Below are 8013 nucleotides of genomic sequence, written 5' to 3'. Positions count from 1 at the left end.
TTGCCTGAGAAATATACCTCTCCGCTTTCTACTTCTACATAATTGGATTTCTAGTTGCCCTAAGGGCTTTTGCTTTCCTTTTGCCCCTTCTTTAGCAGCCACTTATTCTTCACCTTTCCCTCCTTTTCCTATAATTGTGTTCCGACTGTATTTCCCTCCTCATCAACGCTTTTATTTTCCTGCCTCTCGTGCATCTTATAGTTCAATGTTTTATCCAGCTCACAACTGGAAGAGAAGGGTTGAGTTTTATGGAGATAACTTCAACTATCAGACATAACCCACCTGAAAAAGGAGTACTTCAAAACATTTATTCTTCACATTAAATATTATTTGGTCAACTACAGTATAACAAAAGGGAAAATGTCTGTTTTTTTATCTTCAAGAACAATAGAATCATGGAGTTGAATATAATTGTGGCCGTCTCTTTACTGAAGAGATTTTGGCTAAGAGGATGAATTTACTAGTGGAAAAGGAGAGCTGGGGGTTGTTGTCAACCCCACTTCCTGCTAGAGGCCTCTGCTGCATTGGACATGCTGTTCTGGATTTCCGCCAATCCTTTCTAGAGCAGATTTCAGGGAGTGCATTCCCCCCGCCAGCAGAGAGAAGCAAGATTTGCCAGAAATTGTCTCTCTTCCTCTCCTGTTACAGAGAGGCACCCGTTGGATTCCATTCACAGAAAGATGGAACTGGAGCCATCCCATAGTTGGACAAGTACAAGAATTAGCTATATCTCCTCACATAGACAAGATTCTGTAGACCTGAACTATTCTTCTTCTCAGGTCTTTTTCCAGTTTTCTAAAAACAAAACAAAACAACAGAACTTCCTATAAAGGAGATTTATAACTTCTTTAGGCAACTAGCATTGTTGTCCCAAAATAATTCTTAAAAATAGTTTTAAAAATACAAATCTTAAATCTGTTTGCTTCCAGTATGAGCACTGTACTTTTTGCTGTTGCCTCTGGGATGTTTCCTACATTGTGTCTGATGACACAAAAACACTCTAGCAAAACAGCCCAGTGTCTTAAACTGCCAGTGTGAAGGAAGGCAGGCTCCTTAGTAGTACTATTCCCAACTGCTGCTCCCTGGAGACAGTAATCTTAATCAACTATCCCTACTGGACACTGAAAACACAGAAATAACTTGTGAAGGCATGTCCACACCATCCATATGTAATGTGAGAAGTAGCCCTCAGCAGTTCTGGTAAAATCTCAGCTTTTTAGATATTTGAATGCTTGTATTATTTGCCCTATCTGCTATCATGTTGCACATACCCAGTTCTCTCAGGCTATTCTTTGATGTTAACGAATTCCAGACCCGTTATCAGCTTTGTTGTTTTCTTCTCAGTGCAGCTAAAATAAATCACGCGTAGCTCAATGAGAAAGGCAAATATTGTTCAACATTTAGCTGCATACAGTTTAGCTGAGCCCTGGAAAGTATCCCCATACTTCTCTTGGCAGATATGCCTTCAATGTGGACACTCTCAAAATGTGCCTGCTATACAGTTTGGAAAGTGGCCGTTTGTTGTTCTAAAAGGTTTGAATATTTTGTGTGTGTGTGTGTGTGTGTGTGTGTGTGTGTTTGTTTGTTTAAATGAGAAAGTAAGAGACAGCCAAATACAATGACTAGAGAAGGAAAATCACATTGCTGTGTTCACATTACTCTCCCCCTCCCTTGCTCTATATAAATGTGTATGTGTGTGTATATATATATATATATGCATGCTGTGAGGGGATAATAGTGCCCCCAACTGGATTTTCATCATTAGAACTGGAAAGAAATTTACAGGATCCTAGAACACTAAATTTTAAAGTATTCTAAAGCTTCACAATGGGCAGTGACAATATATAAATGCCCTGAGCATGAATGGAATTCCTTGTTTTCTCCCAGAAGGAGAAGCATAAGGCCTTGTCTGGGACATTACAAGACCTTTCCAACAAAGTTCTGAGATAGTTCTGTCACCCTCCTCTCTCACCATGATGGGAAATTTGTTGATTCATTTCCCTTTCCTTCCCAATCTTTCCTCAGATTTCTGTCATGTGGTTGGCTGCTTATGTAATGCTATCCAGGGGCTGAACTGTGCCATATCCCTCCTCTTCCTTCCGTGAAGTTTCTGTGAACATTTTCCAAGCTCAACTCCGTAAGCCTAGCTATCCCTTCCCCACTCCCCCTATTAAAGTCACAGCAAGGCCAAAGTTCTTTAGTCTTTCTTATGCTGAAAGCTTGAGGAGACTCTGTTGCACATCATGAGAATGTACTGACAAGTGATATAGCATTTTATCCTTTAATGCAATAAACCCCTTTGATCATCTCTAGGGAGAGGTCTCAATTTCTAGACTGTGCCTGAGATTCACCATGAATAAATTGAACATCAAATAAAACCCTTTCACCTGTATGCAGAAAATTGACACATCAGGGAGAAAAGCCCAATGTGCTAGGTTTCTACGTGCCAAGAGTTTTTATGAAGGCCACCCATAAGAAACAGCAAGCGGCTTTCTCCTTTCAAGGACCACTGATCTTGTGATGAAACAGATCTTATCCAGTGCTCTCAAGTTTCTTTTAAACTAACTTCAGTCTCTGATGGACCAGTGCACTATGCAAGCAAAGCTCAGATTATTACTCAGGACAAGTGATAAGTAAAACAGACGCTTGTGGGCACTAAGGAAATTGTTTAGGGTTGAAAATATTATTTTAAGGAGGAGAAGCTGAGAAAATTTGCTGTTGCTTTTCTGGTTGTCTTTGTTTTCCACTTTTAAGTTTAGCAATATAAATCCACACAATACGTTTATATATCTACACAATACGTTTATATATATCTACACAATACGTTTATTGTATATATCTACACAATACGTTTAAAAGCATAGATATTTTCCTGTGAAGGCAACAGAAGCTCAGGTGGCCTTTGTGGCTTTGAGTGCCTTTTATCAGCTTAGTCTGACACACCAATTGCAACCCTACCTGGTCAGAGACACCCAGGCAGCAGCTAGCCATGCTCTGGGAATAATACGTTGTGCATGAAACTGCCTTTGAAAATGGTCAGGAAACGTCTGTTGATTCAGGAAGGGTTGTTAAATTGTTCACTGGGGGCTGACTACAGGTGATTAGCAGCCACATTGTATGTTTTTTAAATAAAATACCTGGTGTGTGACAGTACCCAGGGCGAGTAGGTTTGAACCTTCTTTCCCCAGCTGCAATCTCCAGTGCTAACTCCCCACCCGCCTTACAGAGTAATTAGCATTAGCAAAAAGGCTGCCATTGGCATTTACTTTTTAAAAACACAACATGTGGTCATTAATTAAATGAAGTAGCTGAGTCCCAGTACTGAACAATTTGAAAATATTATGCCACTGCTTCGTTCTCTGTACTAGCTTCCACTCCATTTCTGTGCCCAATTCAAAATGCTGGTTTCAGCCTTTAACAGCCCAGGACCATAGTACCTGAAAGATAGCCTTCTCCTCTATGTGCCTATTTAGACTTTGACAATATTAACTTCTGAGGCCCCTCACTGGGTCCCCCCCATCAAATGAGGTGGGGCAGGTGGCTGGGCCTTTTCAGTGGTGACACCCTGGTTGTGGAATGCCAGCGAAAGGTGCTTTTATTTTCTTAGGTCTTTTAAAAACACCTTAAAACTTTTAATTAATAATAATAATAATAATAATAATAATAATAATAATAATAATAATTTATTATTTATATCCCACCCATCTAGCTGGGTATTTACTGTTTAAATCTCCTGTTTTATTGGTTGGTTGCTCAGAGATCTACTCAGAGTAGACACATAGAAATTAATGGACCTAAGTTAGTCATATTCATTAATTCCAATGGGTCTCTTCCCAGTGGAACTAGCAATGGGTGAAACTTTTAGCATTTGATTAATACTGTAAGTTGCCCAGAGACCATTGTTATTGAGTAGAGCTTAAATATGTCAATAAAATAAATAGAATAGAATAAAACAGCCACACATATTTTGATTTCCCAGTCCCTGCCGCATCTGTTTTCATCTGATTTTTATGATGTAGATCACCCCTGGGTGGAATACAGTTTTCCAATCCATAGTGTTTTGTTCGAGTGGGACTTTGAGCTTTTGATGTTCAGAAGCAAGTACTGTATCTGTGCCATTTGCAAGAGGCAGTCCTCTTCTGGGCCTGCAGATCTTTGTAGTCGGATGCAGCAGCCTTCTGCAGGTGTGTGAGAACTCTGAACAGCCCCTTATGCCCACGTAGGGAGCGCTAACATGTTTACAAGTGAATGCTGCATGGAGTGTCTTTTATTGAAGTATGAGCAGCTGCCATTATGCTCTGTTCCCAGAACAAAACCAAAACATAAAAGGGCTGAAAGAGGCTGCTGCAGAAGATGCAAAATAAAGCTGCCTTTTATCTTTCAGCAGATTATATGTATATTTAATGAAAGGAAATCAAGCAGGTAATAAAAGGCTGGAAAATTCAAGAATTGTGCATTTTGCAAAAACACCCCCCACAGAAGCTGAGGATACCCTTATGTCTTTCCTGTTCTCCCAGTTCGTTCAGTTTTCAGCGAGTCTTGTAATTGGACAGGTAGCCTTGAAAGGAAATACTTCCTTTCTCTAAAAATAAAAATAATAAAAATATGTTGTAAGATGATGTTCTGTCAGCTTGCTTGAGAAGAAACAGCTCTTTTCCCATTGTTAAAAACTTTCCTAGCTTAGGTTAGGGACAGAGGTAAATGCTATCCCGCTGGCTAAAGGCCAGATTGGTACATTTTACAAAAAGCATTTGGAATGAGTACAGCTGGAAACTAAAGGGAGCCATTTTCAGATGGTGGACAAAAGAACGGCTGGAGCCAAAAGGAGGAAGAGCGGCTTAGGAGGCATCACGGTGACACAGACAGCAATGCTGGTTGAAAGGTGGGAAAGAAGAATAAAAAAAGCTGCCTTGAAGATACAGTTTCAGTCCTGGGGTTTGTTCATTTCAGTCTTGGGGTTGGTGGTTTTTTTGTTTTTTGTTTGGACCACAGACAAATGTTGGAGGGGGAGTGAAATTCCTGGAATGGAACTGCATAATTTCGATACAATAAATTGCTCTTTTATACCTCTACCCAGACTACAATTGGTGGCCCTGGCAATCTTGCCACCCAGGACAATGCTGTATTTTAAAAGAAGTGGCACCCCCCCCCCAGCTCTCAGGATGTTCTTGAGGAATTGCCTGAAACATTTTCAGAAGAGGTGAGAGCTTGTACCACAAAGAGAAGGATGACCACCAGATCAACATATTGAATTAGTGCAGTTGCCAAAGATCTGTTTCCAGTGTCAGAGGTCAGCCCTGTGAAAATGCAGAAGAATACCAAAACATTGCATTAATGGCAAAGTGCAGGCATTTTTCCCCTCGCCCCTAGTGATGATTGTGGCTTGTACAGCTTGTCTAGGATCCCCTTGTGATTTAGAACCATGGAGGTTCAGAGTTGTAAGTGAAATGGGAAGCCAGCCAAGCTGAAGAGGCTCACTGCTGCAGATGTTCAGTCCCCAACACATGAGGGGTGACGAAGTGCATGTTGATGTTGTCTTTAGGGCTCATGTGAACGTCTTAAGCTGTGTAAGTGTGGAACAAGAAGCAGAGCAGGCCTAATTCCCAATTTGCCGTGCTGGTGATAGGTAGGATACAGCAGAAGTTTAAGTCCACTCTGCTCTCCTAGGCTGTGCCACTGGGAGCTGCCATTGCATAGGCTTGACCATGAAAAGCATGGGCTGTAGCCTGCAGAACATCCGAGAAAGGAGGTGTTTTGGGGTGGACCCAGGCCACTGGAACCTAAGCTCCCAGCAAAGAGTGATATCTGAGCCTCTCTGATCAATCAATAGCTTTATTCCTCCCCTTCTGTTCTGGAAGACCCAATGGCAGAGCTTTGGAGCAGCAGCAGTTCTACTGATCCATACAGCCTTCCTGATCCTGGTCAGGAGTTAGGATGGCAGCCATAGTTGCTGTATTACAAATTGTAATGCCATGAACCTGTTGGGTATAGCAGACCTGTAGGCAAGGTCAGGCCAGTGGGTGCAGCACCCTATGTAGAACCAATGCTCTGGCCCACCTAATAGTTTTTCAGGATGCAGGCTTTTGAATATGTGGAAATTTCCCTTTGAAGAGCTGCTTTTTAGAATAAGGCAATTCCCGTTCAATGGCAGCTGTTTTTCCCCAAAGTAGTAGTGCTTGACCCATCTGACTCACCCTGACATCACAAGATTCACTCAGGTGGATTTTTCAAGGTTGCTTTCAGCTTTATGACTGAGTGATATGGCTGAAAAATAAAGCAAAATAACCCTTTAGTTCCCACGACTGTGAACACTTCAGGGCAAAGCAATTCTTATTCTAGTTATCTATCTATAACAACTAACAGACAATGACATACACATAGTCGTTTTGAGGTTGGTCAGAGAGAGAGTATAGAAATGTATCTTGGTTTTGAACAAATCCATTCATATGTTTGAAGCCACGCCTGGAAATATGGTAACCCCACACAGTAAGGACAACTGGCTATGGTTTTGCTTTACAGTTTTATGTTTCCAGATTCCCAACTACCCCCTACCCCAACTCACTATTTATCCAAACCCAGGTTTCTGAAGGAAAAGGCTAACCATGTTTTATCCAACTCATTGAAATATGGTGCCCCATAGCTGTAGCAATTGGAACTATTTTTCTCTGAAACCGAAAAGGATAATGACCAAGTTCAGAATGCTTCCATAACCACAGCTGTCTGGATTCGGAAGATCTCTTTTTACAAGTTGAACATGGATTAAAACCTGCTAGTTGGATCATCAAAGTCTCAGAGGTTTGTAGCTCTCATTGTGGGAAAAGCCTTGAGGTCAGAAATTGAATGGGGAAAGTTTCACCTTTGCTGTACACATCTTTAAGAGGATCAGGAAAAAACCATCATATCTGAACAAGAACAAGACACCAAAGTTGTATACGGACACAAAACTGAGTACACCGTTAACAGCCTTTTCTCACTCTGTAAAAGAGAATGGCCTTGAATATATTGTCTAGTGTTAGCTGAATGAGGAGTACCTCTAAAGAGCCTTATTATAATTGTTTTTTTCATAACTAAAATGTTTTATTCTGAAAATGCATGAATGCCTTGAAAAATGGTTAGAAGTATCATCTGGGAAAATATAATAAAATAGATTTCAACAGGTTGAGTGGCCCCATATATTCAGTCTGATGAAATATAGAAAATCATAATTGGAGGTTGTATAAGTGAGATTGCTATCATCTTCATGTGGTTGAATTCCTCTGAGGCTACTTGAATTAAGTTGATTGGGGTATCGGATAAGCATTTCGATGACAGGAGTCCTCCAGCAATGTCCTGATGGCTCTTATTTGGATATTTGCATGCAATTATTTAGTGATTAAAACACCCACAGAATACAGCAGGAAGTTCTACTGCCTGTGCTAGTCTCTTACCAGTCCACATCAGTGGGAGAGATCAATGTTGGCTCTCCAGTGTGCATGACTTGCTTCCCACACTGATAAAAAACATTCTCAGCTGTGCATTTTAGTGCTGCACTGGGAGTGCAATAAGCTATATTTATTATTCTAAGAAAATAGAAGACTATTTTATACGGAGTCAGACCATTGGTACATCAAGCTCAGATTTGACTACAGTAACTGGCAGGAACTTTTACTAGTCTTTTCAGACTTTCAGACTTTTCCTAGCCCTATTTGGAGATGCTAGGTATTGTACCCAGGGCCTTCTGCCCACAAAGGATGTGGTCCATCACTGGGCCTTGGTCCTTCTCTAAAGCTGCACTTTAAAATTATCTGGTCATACTGTAGGTCTGGGTTCAACTACCGTATCCCACTAGCAGAAGCCCTTAAATGGACTTCTACTACTGCAATGGGGCTTTCCCCCTTCTTCCCCCAGAGAGGAGAAAGGGGGTTGCTCTGCTTGGCAAGCTGAAATACTTGTACAGTTGTACCTTGGAAGCCAAAAAGAATCCATTCCGGAAGTCCGTTCGACTTCCAAAACGTTCGACTTCCAAGGTGCAGG

General features: G+C 41.1%; 1 long non-coding RNA gene across 1 annotated transcript; it reads right to left on the bottom strand.

The window, feature by feature from the left end:
• Positions 1–4251: 4251 nt before the first annotated feature.
• Positions 4252–6267, bottom strand: LOC128417603 (uncharacterized). Its single transcript, XR_008331501.1, has 2 exons — positions 6195–6267; positions 4252–5297 (listed from the first exon to the last, which is right to left on the bottom strand). It is a non-coding gene; the product is annotated as an uncharacterized LOC128417603 (long non-coding RNA).
• Positions 6268–8013: the final 1746 nt, after the last annotated feature.

The sequence above is a fragment of the Podarcis raffonei genome, chromosome 7, assembly GCF_027172205.1.
Source record: "Podarcis raffonei isolate rPodRaf1 chromosome 7, rPodRaf1.pri, whole genome shotgun sequence".
In the NCBI taxonomy this organism is placed as follows: domain Eukaryota; kingdom Metazoa; phylum Chordata; class Lepidosauria; order Squamata; family Lacertidae; genus Podarcis; species Podarcis raffonei.
This window is presented reverse-complemented; position numbering and strand designations above follow the sequence as displayed.